Here is a 21,674-nt window from a genome sequence, read left to right on the forward strand (position 1 = left end):
GTTATGAACTGTAGATTAAAACTGAAGAAACTGCAAAAAGGTGGGAATTTAAGGAGATGGGACCTGGATAAACTGAAAGAACCAGAGGTTGTACAGAGTTTCAGGGAGAGCATAAGGGAACAATTGATAGGAATGGGGGAAAGAAATACAGTAGCAGAAGAATGGGTAGCTCTGAGGGACGAAGTAGTGAAGGCAGCAGAGGATCAAGTGGGTAAAAAGACGAGGGCTAGTAGAAATCCTTGGGTAACAGAAGAAATATTGAATTTAATTGATGAAAGGAGAAAATATAAAAATGCAGTAAATGAAACACGTTACCACAGTTCATCAAGAGTAGTGACTGGCGAATTCTGACGAGCCAGTTGCTCGGCCACCATTGACCAGACGTTTTCAATTGAAGAGAGATCTGAAAAATGTGCTGGCCTGGGCAGAAGTCGAACATTTTCTGTATCCAGAAAGGCCCGTACAGGACCTGCAACATTTGGTCGTGCATTATCCTGCTGAAATGTAGGGTTTCGCAGGGATCGATGAAGGGTAGAGCCACGGGTCGTAACACATCTGAAATGTAACGTCCACTGTTCAAAGTGCCGTCAATGCGAACAAGAGTTGACCGAGACATGTAACCAATGGTACCTCATGCCATCACGCCAGGTGATACGCCAGTATGGCGATGGCGAATACACGCTTCCAATGTGCGTTCACCTCGATATCACCAAACACAAATGCGACCATCATGATACTGTAAACAGAACCTGGATTCATCCGAAAAAATAACGCTTTGCCATTCGTGTACGCAGGTTCGTCGTTGAGTACACCATCGCAGGCGCTCCTGTCTGTGATGCAGCGTCAAGGGTAACCGCAGCCATGGTCTCCGAGCTGATAGTCCATGCTGCTGCAAACGTCGTCGAACTGTTCGTGCAGATTGTTGTTGTCTTGCAAACGTCCCCATTTGTTGACTCAGGGATCGTGACGTGGCTGCACGATCCGTTACAGCCGTGCGGATAATATGCCTGTCATCTCCACTGCTAGTAATATGAGGCCGTTGGGATCCAGCACGGCGTTCCGTATTACCCTCCTGAAACCACCGGTTCCATATTCTGCTAACAGTCATTGGATCTCAACCAACGCGAGCAGCAATGTCGCGATACGATAAACCGCAATCGCGATAGGCTACAATCCGACCTTTATCAAAGTCGGAAACGCATTTCTCCTCCGTACACGAAGCATCACAACAACGCTTCACCAGGCAACGCCGGTCAACTGCTGTTTGTGTATGAAAAATCGGTTGGAAACTTTCCTTATGTCAGCACGTTGTAGGTGTCACCACCGGCGTCAACCTTGTGTGAATGCTGTGGAAAGCTAATCATTTTCATATCACAGCATCTTCTTCGTCTCGGTTAAATTTCGCGTCATCTTCGAGGTGTAGCAATTTTAACGGCCAGTAGTGTATAAATACTATGAAAGAATAAATTGTGAGTATGCATCCGTTTTGAGGATGAGGTAAGGGTTTGGGAAAGTCATGCTGTCTTCGTATTATGTGTATATGTAGCGGATTTATAGTACTGACACACTTACATAAAAACTTATAATAAACTCGTCTGTAATTCGTTAAACACATGCGTTATCTGAAAAGAAAGTTGTTGAAACGTTTAATATTGTCAACATCTTCCTTTTTATGTTTGTACCATTAGATTGCTTCACTGGTTCAATTGTTAATTTTATAATCAGTCAGAATTAAACCGTTTATAGCTTTCATAATAAGTATCCTAGAATTATACTTGTACTTGAAATGATGTCATCTGGTGAACTTGAATTTTCTGTATCATGTTTGAAGAGTCTGTAACGTAATTTCATTGAAGACTTTACCTTCAATTTCAACTACCGTTGTGTCCACTGAGTTGCCCCGGCATCGGTAACAACACACTGGCAGCGCTCAGCCTCCTGCATTCCATGCAGCCCTCATCTGGTCAGCTGGCCACCATGAGGAATGATGATGTTTTTATCTGGAATTTCCTGAATAATGTCATCTAGATGATTCCAAAAGGCCTCCACTTTTTCTTTGTTTTTCCTGTATCCTCATTTATAGGGGCATGTGCATTGATAATTGTGTAGATGTTTGTGCTTGTGAATTGGGAATCAAAGTCAACTATTGAGTTCAAGATTTGTTTGTTGATTATAAAGGCTGTCCCAAGATGTGGTACATTTTTCAATTCTCTCGGTCCCACTTTACCTTTGTATATTCTAAAACCTTCGGAATCGAAGGTATCTGTATCCATGTATCGTGTTTCTTGACTGGCTGTTATGAGTACGTTGTGGTTCTTTAGCGTATCTGATAGATGTTTTAGTTTTCCGGTTTGCAACAATGAGTTTGCATTGAAAGTTGCTAGGTACGTTGATTGCTTATATTGAAATTTGGATGAGATTCCAAGACACTCCGACTTTTCTTTGTGTAATGTTGCAGACTCCCCAGAATCCGAATGTCTGCTGACGTACTGGCGTACGGTGGATCGTCCACCTGGGGTACAACAGTTTACATAACACACTTCCTTGATTGATGAAAGTTATTTTGGGTGTGGCCCAAAGGCCAAAAAATATACAACCAAGATTGTGAGTCCTGGAGGTAGTTCTTCCGCTCTCTCCGCCGTTGGGAATTTGAACTTCCTCTTCCGCCTTTGAGACCGTTGACCAGGTTTCACCTAGTAACCCTAGGCAGGGGCCCTTACAGGATATTACCATCCGTAGCCAGATGGACCCAGGTTTTTTAACGAGGTGTTACTCCTCCCCCTCCTTCTTTCTTGTCACTTGCTAAATGAGGCCCCGGACTTGTGACCGGCAGTGGTGGAGTTCATGGGTATTCCATAAATCACTTTAAGTGAATATAAAAGTGGTAAAATTCTCTAGCGGTTGTTCAGTACTTCTTTTACTATACGAAATGACAAACTGTTAGCGTTGTCAGAGAAAATATTGGTGCGGTTTTTATGGCTGTGTTAAACAGTACAACGAAACCTTGAAAAAAGACAATTTGATGTACAAATCACTAAATGTCGTGGCTGCAACTGAAAATAATAAAAATACTTATCTTACAATTTAAAGCCATAATGGCTCATGATATGTCACTGCTTTGGTTACATCAATAAACGAACAATTTGAGGAATAAGCTGAGCAGCAATCAGTGAATGTTTGCTGTCGACACGTGTGACATTTTGAGCTCCTGACTCTCAGAGCTAGTGACAGGGCAGTTTTTTTGGCAGCTCGTGGCGGCTGGCAAACCGGGTGAGGAATGCAAGGAATGCAGGTGGCGGAGTGCCGGCAGTGAGTTTTTCCCGAGGCTGTACTGTGCACTCGTGGCTGAACGGTGGTGACAACTCAATGGCCGCCACGGTGGTTGAATTGAAATGTAAATGTAATATATTCCACGACTTTACGCAATAGACCTTACAAATATGATAAAAAAAACCATCTTCACCAGAAAAATCGTGCTGACTATCCGAGTTCATTTCAACTACAATTATAGCTGTACGATAAATTTTACTTAAGCTTCATTTGTTTCAATTGTGATAGAGCATAAAGTAAGGTTTGAACAGCTGTATCACTCCAATCACATGATGTAATACTGAAAGATGATGATTCAGTGAAGACCATAAGAAGTTACTTTTCAAATGATGCATATTTATAAAGAGTTCATTAAAACTTTATTTGCAAACATGTCAATACTGTAAATATTCCACAGTTACACGTAATATGAAGGCAACGTAAGTTTTCCAAATCCTTACCTAATCTTCATAGTGGATTTACTGTTTCATGGGTATGTATAGTTTCATGTTAAGTATTGTCATGTTGTAGAAAGCGGACATAGCCGTGCTTTGTGAACTTTGACAATAACTTGTTTAACACTGTGTTGTTATTGTAACAAGATGTCACAAACTCTTTGCAATGATTTTCTCTTTTCATGCTCATAAATTAAGGATAATGCTGATACATGGTGAAACAACGGTCTGGTGGGCGGTTTGTGGGTTTAAATCACGTCGTGGTATGACCATGTGGTGGATTTCACCTGCGGTCGTCGCGCGGTGGCGCTGACAGCAGTCCACATACGCAGAGATGTGTTGGTGCATGTCAGAGTATGGTGCAGCGAGTAAATGTGCAGAGGTTTTCAGACGTGCTAATGGTGACAGTGTGTTGAAAATAGCTCAAAGAACACATGTTGCTGACGTTATGAGCGATAGAATACTAGGGCGACTGGAGGCTGGTCAAACACAGCAGGTCGTAGCATGGGGCCCTCCATGTGCCACTAAGTATGATCTCAAGATTATGGCAACGATTCCAGCAGACAGGAAACGTATCCAGGCGCTACAGTACGGGATGTCCACAGAGTACAACACCACAAGAAGACCGATATCTCACTATTAGTGCCCGCAGACGGCCACGGAGTACTACAGGTAGCCTTGTTCGGGACCTTACTGCAGCCACTGGAACAGTTGTCTCCAGATACACAGTCTACAGACGACTTAACAGACATGGGTTATTCGCCCGTAGACCTGCTAGGTGCAATCCACTGACCCCTGGTAACAGGAGAGCCCGTAAAGCCTAGTGTCAAGAACACAGTACATGATCATTGGAACAGTGGTCCCAGGTTACGTTCACGGACGAATCCAGGTATGGTCTGAACAGTGATTCTCGCCGGGTTTTCTTCTGGCGTGAACCAGGAACCAAATACCAACCTCTTAATGTCCTTGAAAGGGACCTGTATGGAGGTCGTGGTTTGATGGTGAGAGGTAGGATTATGATTGGTGCACGTACACCCCTGTAGGTCTTTGACAGAGAAACTGTAACAGTTCAGGTGTATCGGGACGTCATTTTGCACCAGTATGTCCGACTTTTCAGGGGTGCAGTGGGCCCCACCTTCCTCCTGATGGATGATAACTCACGGCCACACCGAGCTGCGGTCGTGGAGGAGTACCTTGAAACAGAAGATATCAGGCGAATGGAGTGGCCTGCCTGTTCTCCAGACCTAGACCCCATCGAGCATATCTGGGATACTCTCGGTCGACGTATCGCTGCACGTCTTCAAACCCCTAGAACACTTCAGGAGCTCCGACAGGCACTGGTGCAAGAATAGGAAGCCATACGCCAGCAGCTGCTTGACCACCTGTTCTGAGGCCTGTGTACGTGTGGATGGTGATCTTATTCCATACTGATGTCAGGGTAGATGCGCAGGAAACAGTGGCGTTTTGTAGCACATGTGTTTCGGGACGGTTTTCGCAACTTTTCACCAATGCCGTGGACTTACTGATCTTTGTCGTGTGTGTTCCCTATGTGCCTATGCCATTAGCGCCAATTTTGTGTATTGCCACGTTGTGTGGCACCACATTGTGCAGTTATCCTTAATTTATGAGCATGAGTAGCTCATCAATATTACATTCAGCTTATATTTAAAGGTGGTGTTTACTTAGTACTTTACTTGGATTCAGTAGTGTCTGACGTGGCTTGAAGTATGTAAGGGAGAGCAGTAGCAGAACAGGTTCAAACAATAGTCGAGATCCCAATAGCATTTGTTTATTGACCGATTTCGGCTTATGTTAAGGCCGTCCTCAGATTTTTTGGGATCCCCTATCGTACACTGACAGTGCACAATCGCGCAAATCGAGCCACCAGCACTAGCAATAGGCGGCCCAAAAGATATGAGAATGGTTTTAACATAAGCCGAAATCGGTCAATAAACAAATTTTTTTGAGATCTCGGCTGTTGATTTTTAACCCTACGTACAGCACCAGAGTCCGCAGCTCGTGGTCTTACGATAGCGTTCTCGCTTCCCGCACGGGGTCCCGGGTTCGAATCCCGGTGGGGTCAGGGATTTTCTGTGCCTCGAGATGACTGGGTGTTGTTGTGTCGTCTTCTTCATCATCATTCATCCCCATTACGGTCGGAGGAAGGCAATGGCAAACCATCTCCGCTAGGACCCTGCCTAGTACGGTGTTGCGGGTATCCCGCATCGTCCCCTACGCTCCTCGGAGTATGGGACCTCATCATCATCACAGCACCAGATCGTTGCGCTCCACATTATGAATAGGAGAATAGCTCTTTTGTCGGTGTCTGCCGTCGGTAACTCGTCACTGAAGTGCCTGGTAATGGGCTGTGCAGTGGAATAGCTGTACAGGTTACATATTCTAACTTTCTGATGAACTTAGAATAATTTAAAAAACACGAATTATATACTTAATTTTTATAGGACTAGTGATAATTTTTTGTGAGCACAGACTAAACACTTGAACGTTTCCACGTTGGGACAATTTTATGAGGGTGAGTTACAGACTTTATCCTTTCACTGGACTCAAATTATATGACTGCAATTTTGGTGATTCATTTTGCATAACTCATAGAACTCTAACTTTTTATACAGTACCTGAGGCAGCTGGGAAGTGTAATTATTTGGTGAGTTGATATTTATATTCGTGTGTGAGAAACACGTTGAACGGTTTCGCAGTCATTATTTGAGCTATGAAACTTTGCATCGTGACTGATTAGTGGGTCACTGAGATTTCATTCTTTGAATGTCTCATGTCTGTTTTAGTGAATGTGTCTTGAATATTTCGTGCAGTTGACTGAACTTCACTCGCATATGCTTCTGTATTCAAGGCTCTAATCACACTACATAATTTAATTATTGTTTAATTGTTTGTTTTATTTGATTTAAGTCCGCTAATTATGAGAGGCTACCATTCACGTAAAAGTGAACATTATTTAAATAAACATTTATTTGTTTTAACCCACCACCGTCTTATTTCGTCAACGTCATTAATCTTCTTCTTTTTGGCTCTACATCTCATTGTGATCCTTGGGCTCTTGAACAGTTTTCCACCATTTATCTCCGTTGATGGAGCTCTCCAATTTCTATAAACCATTTTCCGGAGCTTCTCGATAATTCTATCCTCCAATCTTATTTTTGGCAGACCACGTCCTCTCTGCTGGATTTCCTTGTAATGGATTTTGGGTATTTCCACATCTCTCGTCTGTGTTATATGCCCATCTCAATCTGGGTGATTTCATTATTTCTCTGGTCAGTGGGTCCTTATAAACGTTGTACAATTCAAGACAGTGTCTTTTCCTCCTTATTTCTCCTACACAAATTGAGCTGATGATTCTCTGAAGAATCTTTCTTTCAAATGCGTCCAGTATTTTGATGTCTTTTGGTACTAGGTTCGCCGCGCGGGATTAGCCGAGCGGTCTGGGGCGCTGCAGTGCAAAAGACTGTGAGGCTAGTCCCGGCGGATGTTGGAGTCCTCCCTGGGGCAAGGGTGTGTGTGTTTGTCCTGAGGATAATTTAGGTTAAGTAGTGTGTAAGCTTAGGGACTGATGACCTTAGCAGTTAAGTCTCATAATATTTCACACACATTTGAACATTTTTTTGGTACTAGTGAAACGTCCCCTTTGAACAATTTATACATGACTGTGCTTAAACTGACACACAATGTTTTTAGCGCAACGCAATCTGACCTTCGAAAAATCCCTACGAAAGAATGGGCCCTGACTAACATTAACCTATACCTTTCACAAATCACTTACCTCACAAAAATCTTCGCTACTCAAGCTACTGCAATACAGCGAGCGCCACTACTGCCAGCTAAATAAAAGATTGAAACTATGGACGGCACTAACTACTGATAGGGATAGTTAGCAAATGAAAGATATTAATAGAGAACAAACAATGTATTTACCTTGATATCATCATATATAAATATAGCAGTTCATGACAAATTTCAAAACTCCGCCATCTCTCTCCCCACATCCACCACTGCTGGCGGCTCACCTCCAACTGCCCAACGCTATGCGCTGTTCACAGCCAGCTGCCTAACACTACAATGGCGAGTATTACAACAATGCAAAGCAGCCACAGACTGCACACAGCACAGCCAGTGATTTTCATATTGAGCGCTACGTAACGTTGCCAATAAGAAAACATAAACAGCCTACTTACATAGAGAAAACATAAACAGCCTACTTACATAGCCCCCATGCTCCCCACAAAAAAATTTTACAAATTGGGTTGGGCAGTGGCCAATACAGATTTGAAAAAATTTTTCATAATTGCAATAACAAAGATATCAAATGCACACACTTATTGATATAATGTTGGTCAAAAGCTAAAAATTTCTCACAGTCCATAAAGACAGTCCAGATTGTTCATCACAGTAAAAATGCAGAGTTTTTCTCAAAGTCTGAGCAGTAAAAGAAAATGCACACAGAAGTAGTGGATTTCCATGCAGTCTTGAAGAAGTAGTGTCCTTCCATCAGAAAGACAGTGCTGACTCTTGACATGCTGACAGGTAATGGGCCACAACATAGCAAACCCACAGCAGAGTCATTCGAAGTTTTGAAGAACATTGGTAGGTAGGTCATCACAGAGTAGACCCACTGCAGTCCTGGTAGAGATTACGGTATTAGTGGGCCATCAGAGTCGCAGACCCACTGCAGTCCTTGTAGAGATGATGGTATTGATCGTTGATGTAGACCCACTGTAGTCCTTGTAGAGATAGCCAACAGCCATCTGTTGTGACTGTGCAGGTGCACAATCAACATTGAAGAGTCTTGCGGATAATATAGCAAGTCCATAACCACCACTTGTGCACTCACAAAGTTTTTGGAATTGTCCTTAGAACCAGCAATGCTGTTATCCAGTCCCTTGCTGCATTAGTAACACACGTGCAAACACTATCAGTCCCTACTTCTCACATATTGTCCATATACTATGACCAACAGAAACGTGTGCAGTGAAATGTAACGTACAAGTTACTTAATTAGATGACCCAGTGTCAATTACAATTTTATAGCAGAAGAATACAGTAACAAAGGTACAAAATATATCATGAAAAACATAACAATACAGATAACATTTGTAGTACAGGCTTTACAACAGAATAGAAATAAACATATACATCAGTGTTACAGGAATTATGATATAAGTAAATACATAAACGATCGGAATAACTTTTGAAACATCAACTTTACACATGAGCATTAAAACAAAACAGAATAAATAATGTCTAAGCATCTTTACAAAGAAAATAACAGAGTATTAGAAAAATTCTACAACATAGCTCTCATCAGCTAAACACATAAAGACAGGAAAAACACAAATACACAAGGGTACACAAACATATAGCGGAATAATAGAAGGAAAGGACAGGGTTTGTTTTACTGCAGTATTTTGCAAACAAAACTTTCTTTACTTCTCGGAGATCGCCCTTCATTCATCATTATTCCCAAAAAGTCCTATCTATACCTCCTTCCTGTATTCTATTCATATTTCTTTCAAAATAATTATTTCTGATTGTACGATACTCATTTGGGCCCAAATCTTTTTCATATAACTTCGCATTGCATTCTTTACCTATTCTCCATAATCAGTTTCTTATATAGTCTATCCCCTCTTAAGCTAACTTAAATCTATTGAGCTCAGAGATATATATACCAAGGGACGAGGCAATGCAGCATCACATAACAAATTAACACAAACAGCAATGACAAAAAATGCAAATTGGCAAAGCTAGCAGCATAAATTAGCAAAAGTCAAATTCAATAACACTATGCCTGGCAAATAGCAGCAACTTATACCTAAACATTACATAGCGCAAGCAGAAAAAATATTATACTAAAGACGATAATGCAGACAAGGGAAATGTATATTCACATCTTAATGTCTATGTAACAACTTATTGTAAAAAAAATATTACCATGTACTTGAAAAGAAAATTATGTGTTACTGTTACTAGTTCCTTCTTATTGTTCTTTCCTTTCCAAGTGCTCCTTTTTTAAAGAATGTGGATCATAAAATAATTATTTAATAGATCTGTTGACAGAAAGTGTTCACATTAGCAAATGCATTTCATTTTATAAAAGCAATGCTGCAACACAGCTGGAAACCAGACATCAAATGAAATAAGCAACTATGAAAAGCAAAGCATAAAAATATCATTCAATAGTCATGTGGCATTTCGTAAGTCAGTAGCACTCAACTCTCAGAGAAAGACACTTGTCATAATCAGGTGTGCAGATGTATGAATATTTCCCATCAATTCACAAGCATTTCAGTAATTAGCACAAAGTGCGAGTAATCATATGTTTTCAAGTAACGAGGGTGTCGCATTAGCGATGAAAGGCACACCCTAATGGCTTGTTCTCCAGGTGTTTGACACAGCTGTGTGCCCACAACGCATTACAAAAATCGTATGTTTTCAAGTAACGAGCGTGTCGCATTAGCGATGCCCTCTACAAAGGAATATCAATAGCAAGGTTAATGGAAGTAATGAGGGTGTCGCATTTGCAATATTTTCTCTAAAGGAATGTCAATGGCGAGGATAAAGGCCTGCCTTTTTTCCCTTTTTTTTTCTACCTGTGCCTCTGGAAAGGCCCTCACTCTAATGGCTTGTTCTCCAGGTGTCTGACACAGCTGTGTGCCGACGACGCACGTGCAGGTGGTCACTTTCTTACGGAAATATTTACGACAGCAGTTTCCGCTACAGAGACAGTCTCATATACAAAATTTCACGGGTCGAGAATTTGCGTTGCAAGTGTGTAGAAACAAAATCCTATGAATATAATAGTGTCCAAAAAAATTTTCGCCGGCATTGTGATACATTCACGCATTTACACACACATTTCATAACTCTTAAAGTACGATTCTCGGTTTCCAACATCCTTTTTCAAAAGTCAAGAGTCCCTAACCACTATTCATTACTCCTTACCTTATTCGTCGACACTTCTTCAATATTGCATCATAACAGATAAGTAGCATAATCAAATAACTCATATAGCATCAGTCTATTAATCATAAACATACCTCAGCAGCATAATACACATCGTCGTCGTAATAATAACATCATAACACCTCAGTCAAATCTCAAAATCGTCGTAGCTTTCTGCAATAATTTCAAAACCTAAAGAAAATTCCCTGCTCATTTCAGTAGTGTCATCTACCTCAAACGTACTTTAAAAATCATGATCCCATACCAAATATATCATTCAAAGCTCTCATCGTATCACAATGGTTCCGAAAAAATATGAGCATTTCACAAAGTACAGACAAAATACAATTTCGTAAGTGTGAAGTTATCCAACGGTATAATTACGTAAACATCTGTCACTGATATAGTAAAGAAAAAGTTTGTCTCTCTCAGTTAAATGATCAGATAGCTGTGTAATTTGTGTGTTAGAGAAATATGGTACCGATGTGTAAAGTTGTATAAGCAAATACCATATTAGCTAGGGTTCCTTGTGGTTGCCACACACATGGTACACAAAGTAGGCGTATACCCCCCTGAGGATTAATGTAATTATACCCTCAGGTGTTACAGATTACAACAATAGAATGAAATGTATCACGGAAAACTTTCTTTGTAATTCAAAAATCTTTAAAAATAAATGTTTTAAGAACAAAATTAATCACTCAAATAAGTGTACTGTAGCGCTAAATGTGCGTCTTGTTGCAACATAATCTGTGTGGAAGTGTCGTAGTTATCGTCCTCCGAAAGCTAAGTTCTGCAGAAGTCAATGTACTTACCTCATAATACACAAAGGTGAAATGTTTTGCGTATAGATATCTTACTTATTACGCTTATTGCTGTGATGAAGAAAGTACTGTGCTGTAACGTATTGTTGTGCTACGGAAAAGGCTGTCTCATTGTAGCTGTACCACAAAAGTTGGTATTAAAACCTGTTTTACTTTCCAGAATAAAACAGAAAACTGTGCAGATATAAAACAGAAACACTGCAAAAGCAACATTGTAAATTGTCACTCATTAGTAGCGTCGTGATAAAATCGTGTAGCTGTCACCTAAACTAACCACTGTGCCATCTGGTATCTCACTGAAAGTACTTTAAATCCAGAATATATTTTCAAGTAAACCAAAATGTTGCATTAAAATCTCATTAGCAGTACTGGTAAATGTTCTAAGTATGTAAGCCTTATAGTCGTTACGTAATCGTGCAACTAACAAGCAAGAATGTACACACACAATAACACTGTGACGTCTGTTCACTATAACAATGCATTCGTCATTTCTGTTTCAATAAGTTCTCTTGGTTCTTGACTGGATATTTAACTTCAAACATTGTTGCATGTTAACATATTCTAAGTCTGACAAGCATACTAGTAATGTAAAGTGAAAAGTTTTATGGCAATGACAAAGTTAAAAAGCAGATTATCTTTCAATAAACGGTTTTACATGAGAAACGTGGTGCAGTCCTTTACTCTTCCTTGTATGCAGACTTTCAACTTCAACGGAATTATCATGTGGTATACGTCGGTGAGGAGTGCTAAAAATTTTCTCAAGGTTAACGTCTTATGTTATTTTTCTCGGAGCTAGCGGGCGCACGCGGCTGCCTGCTGCATGCGGTGTGAGTCATTGTCTGTCCCTTTGTTGGCGCGCGTCGTTATTGGGGTTTGGAGACCTAACTTCTACAAATTCACCGTGACGAGAAGGCCCTGCTCTGTTTGAATCCCGCCAGTTCTGATGCAATTCAGGTCTGTCGTTACGATCATATCGTCTGTCGTCATGTCGGTAGATTCCATAGTTTCTTTCTTGTCGGTCACATGGTGGAGAATTTCTCCCTGAATCGTAACTGTGCGCCAAACTGTTGCGTCTGAAGTTATTCTGCCTCCATTGATAATAATTGTTTTGGTTCCCATATTGTCTGTTTGTCTGATTGTCTCTGTGATAGTCATTACTGCGGAGAGGTGATCTTTCCCTGTAATTATGACTACTCTGCCAACGGTTGTCATACGGGTGGTGTCTATTTTGGTCACGATTTGTGTGGTGAGAATAGCCTTGTCGCATCCAGTTATCGTTTCTGTCGTCACGGAATTGTGACGGATGTGACCTGTAGTGATTGTTTTCCTGTTTTCGCATCCCGCGACTGTCTGTGTCAATTTCTAATTCTTGTAACAGTCGCTGAAAAGCTTCAATGTCGTCTTTGCAACGTCCTGCTAAAATAATATGTCGTAAATGTTCAGGCAGTTTGATTAAGCAAATGCGGATAAGTTCTGACGGGCTGTATGGGTTTGACAGGTATTGATTCTTGTGCAATATGTCTTCAAAATATTTCACAAGACTGGAAAATTCAGATTGTTCGAAATGTTTCATCATTATGATGCTATGTTTTACGCAGTCTTGTGTGGCTTGAGACCAATATGCTGAGAGGAAGGCATGGTAAAATTCTCCTTCACTGTGGCAATCGTGAATGACCGATCGCATTCTTACAGCTGGTTCATTCTCTAAGTAGCCACACATAAATTCTAACCTGTGCTCCAATGACCAGTTGGGAGGGAAACAATGAGAGAATTGATGGAGCCACGCTTGTGGATGAATGTCGTTGGCAGAATTCTTAAACGTTTTGAATTTACGTGTAGTAATGAACAGCTTATAGTCAAAATCATCGTGTCGGCGAGTAGCATATCGGTCATTGTTACGTCGTGTCGGCGGTTCCATCTCAAAATTCGGTGTACCTTGCCAATTTCTTTCATAATTACCGAAATGCCCTGTGTTATTATTTTGTGGCTGTTCCGTATTTCTATGTCCCTCTTCCCTTATTGGGGCGCGAGTGTCCTCTGAAATACGTAATTCTTGTATTACCTGTGTCAGCTGATCTTGTACTTCCCGCATTTCTCTTTTGTATTGCGTATTAATTTGATTCTGATTTTGTTTGAATTTTCTTATTTGTTCATACTCTTCTGTGTCAGTGAAGGCTACGGGTCTTGTGTCATTCAGATCATCATCTACCTTTGTAGATAAGTTAGTGACCTGATCCGAAAGTTCGGCTACTTTCTCCGATAGTGAACACATTTCCTCAGTGTGTTTTTCTGAACCAAGTTTCAGAGTGTCCATTTGTGTTGAAATCGAATCTACTGTGTTCTTTAAGTTTTCCTGAGTTTTTGCCAGTTGCGTAACCGAATCGGTAGATGCAACTGAGTCAATTTTAGCCCACAAGGTCTCATGATTTTCATGAACAATGGTTTGCAGCTCTTTTATGGCTGCTTCGTGATTCTGTAATGCATTCTCATGACGCGAAAAAATAGGTTGGAAATGCTCACAAATTTGTGTTTTTACGTCATTACAGACTTTTTGACATTTCGATTCAATGTTATGTAACTCAGTAGTTAAATCTTCACGTGTTTGTTCAAGTGTGGTGTCTAACTTCCGAAGATTTTGTTCCATTGTGTCTAACTTCTGAAGCTTTTGCTGTGTTTGTCTCTGATTTTGTTCCATTGTGTCTAACTTTTGCAGCTTTTGCTGTGTTTGTCTCTGATTTTGTTCCATTGTGTCTAACTTTTGCAGCTTTTGCTGTGTTTGTCTCTGATTTTGTTCCATTTGTTGCATTAGTTGTAATAACAATGCATTAGTGTCTGGAATCTGTTCCTCTACTCTTTTCGGCAGTGCATTTGCACCGGCAACATTCACATTTTGACAAGCTGAAAATGTGTCTTGACTTATTTGAGAAAACGGTGAGGACGCAAAACCTGAATCTACAGTATTTGCAAAATTGTGTCCTATCATTTCGGATTCCTGAGGCGAGCTGTTGCCGACCGATCGATCGATAATGCTTCCCTGTTCACTACCTGTTTGACTGCCTACGCCATTGTTTGACGCCCGCTCCATTTCCCTATGCACAGTTACCAAATTACTACTTTGAATATTAGTTAATTCATTACATGGTGGGGCCAACACACTGCTTTCGTCTTCACTGTCATTTCTCATTTTACTTTGGAGCCGAGTGTTACGTTTTTCACACGCCATTATTGTCACAATACTTCACACGATAACACAGAGAAGCACAATTTGAATAGCAAAAATAAGAGAACACATTAACATAGCACTGAAAATAATATCTAGTTAATTACAAGCGCAGCTGCGAAATACTTGGTGCAAATCTACATGCATGCCACAACTGTTTTACAGTACAACAATGAAAGACTGCAACTGCAAAGGAGATTCTCTCTACAATTACGCGCTAGCAATAAACAAAAGCTACACTAAATACACAAACTACAAGAAAAAAAATCAGAAGATTCCAGTGAGGTATCCTAGGCTAAGGGTCGACATATGAAACGTCCCCTTTGAACAATTTATACATGACTGTGCTTAAACTGACACACAATGTTTTTAGCGCAACGCAATCTGACTTTCAAAAAATCCCTACGAAAGAATGGGCCCTGACTAACATTAACCTATACCTTTCACAAATCACTTACCTCACAAAAATCTTCGCTACTCAAGCTACTGCAATACAGCGAGCGCCACTACTGCCAGCTAAATAAAAGATTGAAACTATGGACGGCACTAACTACTGATAGGGATAGTTAGCAAATGAAAGATATTAATAGAGAACAAACAATGTATTTACCTTGATATCATCATATATAAATATAGCAGTTCATGACAAATTTCAAAACTCCGCCATCTCTCTCCCCACATCCACCACTGCTGGCGGCTCACCTCCAACTGCCCAACGCTATGCGCTGTTCACAGCCAGCTGCCTAACACTACAATGGCGAGTATTACAACAATGCAAAGCAGCCACAGATTGCACACAGCACAGCCAGTGATTTTCATATTGAGCGCTACGTAACGTTGCCAATAAGAAAACATAAACAGCCTACTTACATAGAGAAAACATAAACAGCCTACTTACACTAGGTTCCAAGTTTCGGAGTTGTGTGTGTGCACTGCTCTTATAAGTATTTTGTAGATGAGTAACTTTGTGGTGCATGTCAGGGGCCTTGATAATAAGAGTCTTGTTAGAGCAAAATATGCTCTACTGGCTGTTATTAGTCTTTGTTTAATGTCATAGGAAGTTTTTTTTGAGTAGGTGACTATCGAAGCGAGATACTAGACTTGCTCAACTCTCTCAGTGGTATAGTTTTACACTGTTATTGAGGCCACCTTGTTCTCCTTGCGTGCCTTTCCGGCAGCCGTGTATTTTGTTTCCTGCTGGTTGATGTATAAACCCATGTTCCTGCTAAACCGATCAAGTGCAACGAATGTCTTTTGCATTGTCTTCATGGTTCTTTCCACTGTACCTATATTATCCGCATAAGTGAGTGTCAGCACTTATTGGTGGAAGGTTGACCAGCTGAAAAGGTTTGCAGCTCTCAGCACCGTCTCCGGAGTAGCATTAGAAAGGAGGCAAACCAGTGCTTCTCCTTGCTGCACCCGCTTTCGATGTTTAATGTGTGAGATATCATTCATCCTGCACTTATGCTACTTCATGTCTCGCTCATTGTCATTCTCACTGTAGCTAATTTTGCAGGGATTCCAAATTCAATCAGGGCTTGATATAATTGCTTTCAGTCTAGTTAAAAAAAAAAAAAAAAAAAAAAAAAAAAAGTGGTGTGTGCCAGTTCCGAATTCGATCGTCTTCTCTAAGTTTTGCCTTAAAGCGTAGACCTGATCTACAGTTGAGTTTCCTGGTAGGAAGCATAATGGTACACCCGAATCTCTCTCATGCCGCATAGTATGTTCGAGAATACTTTTTACCCCAAGTTACGCAATGTTTTCCCCCAGTAGTTATCACATTCTAATTGATCTCCCATCTTGCATATGGGACAAATCATCCTTTATTTCTATTGTTGGAGCATTTTTTTCTCTCCCCTGTCTAAAGTAGCCATGTTCAGGAAGGTTCGTTCCAATTCACTGCCTCCTCGCTTAAGCAGTTGGGTTGCTTTCAGTTTCTTATGACAGCTCTTATTTGTTGTAGGTTTGGTGGATCTATGATATCAGAGTCATTTTGTCCGCTACCTCTGCTGAGTCTCTTGAAGTTGCAATTTTGGGGTTGTGGAGTTGGTCAAAATGTCGGCGCCATCGTTCACACATCTCTCACCCATCATTCAAAATTTTTCCTGCTTCATCTTCTGTCAAGCTTATTGTAACACTGAAGGGTTCCCACGCTATATTTACTTCACTGTAGAATTTCGTTGCCTCATCGTTATTCCTCAGAAGCTACATTTCCTCAGTTTGCTTTGATCCAATGTTTCTTTCTTGTCAGGTGGTTATTCTTTTCAGTACTTCGTTTTCCTTAATGAACTTCCATCACCTTTCTTGTTCACTGTGATTTTAGTGTCCTGTTATATGCCTTGTCCTTTCCTTCTGCTACCATTTGGCATTTAGCACCGATCCATGGATATCTCATATGCCTTATTTCACTTCTTATTATTTCATCTGCTAACTATGTTATTAACCATACGAGATTTATCCAATCATTTCAGATATGTTTACTCTGTTAGATAACTCCTCTGCTTACCAAAAAGTTAAAAAATGGTCCAAATGGCTCTGAGCACTATGGGACTTAACATCTGAGGCCATCAGTCCCCTAGAACTTAGAACTACTTAAACCTAACTAAGCTAAGGACATCACACACATCCATGCCCGAGGCAGGATTCGAACCTGCGACAGTAGCGGTCGCGCGGTTCCAGACTGAGGCGCCTAGAACCGCTCGACCACCACGGCCGGCTTACCAAAAAGTGTTTGAGAATATATTCTGCATTACAATACACGACCCACATCTCTCTCAAGAACGAGGCAAACAACCAATTTAAGTGATGCATTGCCCATACCAACAAAACACCAGGTGCACACTGTAATGTAGGGGAATGTGTTGTCGTTGAGTGGCTGCTGGACGATACATGATGACTTAGACAGAATTTCTCTTTAGTGTGATGAGTGGAACTGGCTCTATACGTACGAAAATGTTAGAAATGTTGGTGAGTAAAAAAAAAAAAAAAAAAAACAACCTTGTAACGTTCGAGTTCAACAAACACTAGTCAATTAAATGTCTAGGCGTGACGTTACGAAGCGATGTAAAATGGAATGAGTGTGTAAGGTCGGTTGTGCGAGGTATTCTTGAATCCTGCTCGAGTTTTTAAGGTTCCCATCAAGACGGATCAAAGGAAGATATAGGCGTAAATCACAGGCACGCTGTTAGGTTTGTTACTGGTTGGTCTGATCATCATTCGAGTCTTACAGAAAGGCGCGGTGGACTCAAATGTGAGAGTTTAGAGAACCATCATTTGCGACAGACTGCAAAAACATCCTATGGATTTTATGTTTTTCCGTGGCACAATCTCAGGCAAACATAGCAACACAAAAAGATATAGAACATAAAATACACTACTGGCCATTAAAATTGCTACACCGAGAAGAAATGCAGATGATAAATGGGTATTCATTGGACAAATATAATAAAAGGGTATTCATTGGACAAATATATTATACTAGAACTGACATGTGATTACATTTTCACGCAGTTTGGGTGCATAGGTCTTGAGGATTCAGTATCCAGAACAACCACCTCTAGTCGTAATAACGGACTTGATACGCCTGGGCATCGAGTCAAACAGAGCTTGGATGGCGTATACAGGTACAGCTTCAACACGATACCACAGTTCATCAAGAGTAGTTACCGGCGTATTGTGACGAGCCAGTTGCTCGGCCACCATTGACCAGACGTTTTCAGTTGTGAGAGATCTGGAGAATGTGCTGGCCAGGGCAGCAGTCGAACATTTTCTGAATCCAGGAAGTCCCGTACAGGACCTGCAACATGCGGTCGTGCATTATCCTGCTGAAATGTAGAGTTTCGCAGGGATCGAATGAAGGGTAGAGCCACGGGTCGTAACACATCTGAAATGTAACGTCCACTGTTCATAGTGCCGTCAGTGCGAACAAGAAGTGACCTAGACGTGTAACCAATGGCACCCCATACCATCACGCCGGGTGTTACGCCAGTATGGCGATGACGAATACACACTTCCAATGTGCGTTCACCGCGATGTAGCCAAACACGGATGCGCCATCATGACGCTGTAAACAGAACCTGGATTCATCCGAAAAAAAAGGACATTTGCCATTTGTGCGCCCAGGGTTCGTCGTTGAGTACACCATCGCAGGCACTCCTGTCTGTGACGCAGCGTCAAGGGTAACCGCAGCCATAGTCTCCGAGCTGATAGTCCATGCTGCTGCAAGCGTCGTCGAACTGTTCGTGCAGATGGTAGTTGTCTCGCCAACGTCCCAATCTGTTGACTCAGGGATCGAGACGTGGCTGCACGATCCGTTACAGCCATGAGGATAAGATGCCTGTCATCTCGACTGCTAGTGATACGAGGCCGTTGGGATCCAGCACGGCGTTCCGTATTACCCTCCTGAACCCACCGATTCCATATTCTGCTAACAGTCCTTGGATCTAGACCAACGCGAGCATCAATGTCGCGATACGTTAAACCGCAATCGTGATAGGCTACAATCTGACCTTTATCAAAGTCGGAAACGTGATGGTATGCATTTCTCCTCCTTACACGAGGCATCACAACAACGCTTCACCAGGCAACGCCGGTCAACTGCTGTTTGAGTATGAGAAATCGGTTGGAAACTTTCCTTATGTCAACACGTTGTAGGTGTCGCCACCGGCGCCAACCTCGTGTGAATGTTCTGAAAAGCTAATCATTTGCGTATTACCGCATCTTCTTCCTGTCGGTTAAAATTCGCGTCTGTAGCACGTCATCTTCGTGGTGTAGCAATTTTAATGGCCAGTAGTGTAATTGTGTTCTTTTTAGGAATATACTGTGGCATGCCTTTGGAGAAAGTGATATATAGACTACGTGAGTTTAAAACTATAGTTAAATTAGAAAAATCCATTACACACGCAGACACACACACACACACACAGACACACACACACACACACACACACAAAATTTTGATTCTTACTTAGGATAACAGACGCCATTCAGCCAGAAATAAATTAAAATGCCCCCAGTCAACTAGTTCGACGACAATTTTGAAGAGCTTTCTTTGGATGTCAGGTGAATAGCAAAACTGGTAATCCTTTTCCTTTACTCCCAACTGGGAAACGCGGCGTTCAGTCCCAGCCTATTTAAGCAGACCGCTCTCTTTATTAATTTATTTATTTAATCTGATCAGATTAGGACCACCAGGCCCTCTCTTACATCGGACCAGTGTTGCACACATGCAGCAATTTACACATCATAGTTAGATCATGACAGTTGTTTGAATACGGAAAATAGCTTAATCTAATCACAACATGAATAAAGATTAATGACTAAGACCTAATAAAGTAAATACTGGCAGAAGTTTTACAACAGGTGCCATACACAAAAATTATGATAAAAGCAATGATAATAATAGTAAAAGAAAAAATGAAATACTAACGGTAAACATGAGAAAAACTCGCAATAGTAATGAAGGTTTGTGCAGATGTACGTTAATATATTGGTATATAAAGTAGCTGTTTGCTGATATAGCGAGTTTAGGGGAAGGGAGATTTAAGGCGCCGCATCAGTTACGAAAAAACTGGGAACTGATGAAGATCAAGTAAGAAAGAAGGAAGTAATGAAGTGAAGTGCATTTATGTACAGAGGAAGGCAATACTGTTGCTTAAGTAGATACGTCATTAACTGTTTTTTGAAGCCGGACGTGTTTTAAGTTCTGCAATATAACGAGGGAGGTTATTCCAGAGTGGGGTTCCCGCTACTGTAAAGGACTTCGAGAATGTGACTGGGCAATGTAGTTTTATTATGATGGGAACATGTGTTTTTGTCATGTTATCCAGACATGAGCGTTAAGGACGAGTAGAGATATGACGGACAGTGTTCATTTATAAGACAGTAGATGAGACAGAGTGTATGGAAACCTCTGCGTTTGTCTGCACGCAGCTAGGACAGTTGTGCATATGCTGGTGGAATGTGATCAAAAAGTCGAACGTCACAGATACATCGGACGCAGGCATTGATGACCAGTTCCAGACGTCGCGAATTTTCCTGAGAGGGACCTTGTAGGATGATATCGCTCTAGTCAATGATTGGGAGTATAAGCGTTTGTACTAATTTCTTTTTCTGATTGAAAGGGAAGAGTATTTTATATTTTTGTATGGCATGAAGGGATGCTGATGTTTTTTTGCACACTGCAGTTACATGCTATGTCCAATTTAGATTTTCATCCATTATTACTCCCGAACTCTTTGCTGAGGGAGAGAACTTGATATTTGCTTCTTTTTGGATTAGATATGGTACGGATTCCCGATTTTTTTGGCTAATGAGCTTGAAACAGAGAATGAAGAGTGCGAAAATAAGAATCGTAATGATCAATGGCATGTATCAACGTGTGTGCACAATCTCTATAAATTTTAGAGGAACTTTATGTTGTCACTAGAAACATGGAATAGTTGTATTCCGTATTATTGTAATATATTTCGTCTATCAAAATCAAAGCTGCAACGCCAAGTGTAAATAAAGAAATTATAAATTACAGATAACACTAGGATTGATTCATTGATGAATGATGTAGAACTAACTTTTGGTTTGAACGCGACCTACTTTCTCTTGCACATTGGTACTGATGTTAATAAACAGCGAATTGTATTACTAACAAGTCTGTGAACAGTGGACGATAAAATCAAGTTAGACACAATCACTGATGAGAGTGAATGCAGTACAAGAAGACAGCAAAGATTCATGAATGGGATAAGTTCTTAATTACGATTGTTGAGTTCGCAACAGACAAGTAGATGATGGAAATGCTCCTTCAATATGAGATGTAATTGTTTTTTCCGCAGGAAAACCACAACACATTCCATGACAGAATAAAATTTTTATAAGATCCACGTTTGTATATTT

The 21,674-nt window shown here is 40.9% G+C and overlaps 1 protein-coding gene across 1 annotated transcript in view; it reads left to right on the plus strand.

Annotated features, from left to right (window-relative positions):
- The window catches only part of LOC124775719, a 111,126-nt gene that overhangs the window by 11,446 nt on the left and 78,006 nt on the right, over positions 1 to 21,674 (plus strand). The window lies entirely within an intron of this gene.

Source organism: Schistocerca piceifrons, chromosome 2, assembly GCF_021461385.2.
Source record: "Schistocerca piceifrons isolate TAMUIC-IGC-003096 chromosome 2, iqSchPice1.1, whole genome shotgun sequence".
Lineage (NCBI taxonomy): Eukaryota > Metazoa > Arthropoda > Insecta > Orthoptera > Acrididae > Schistocerca > Schistocerca piceifrons.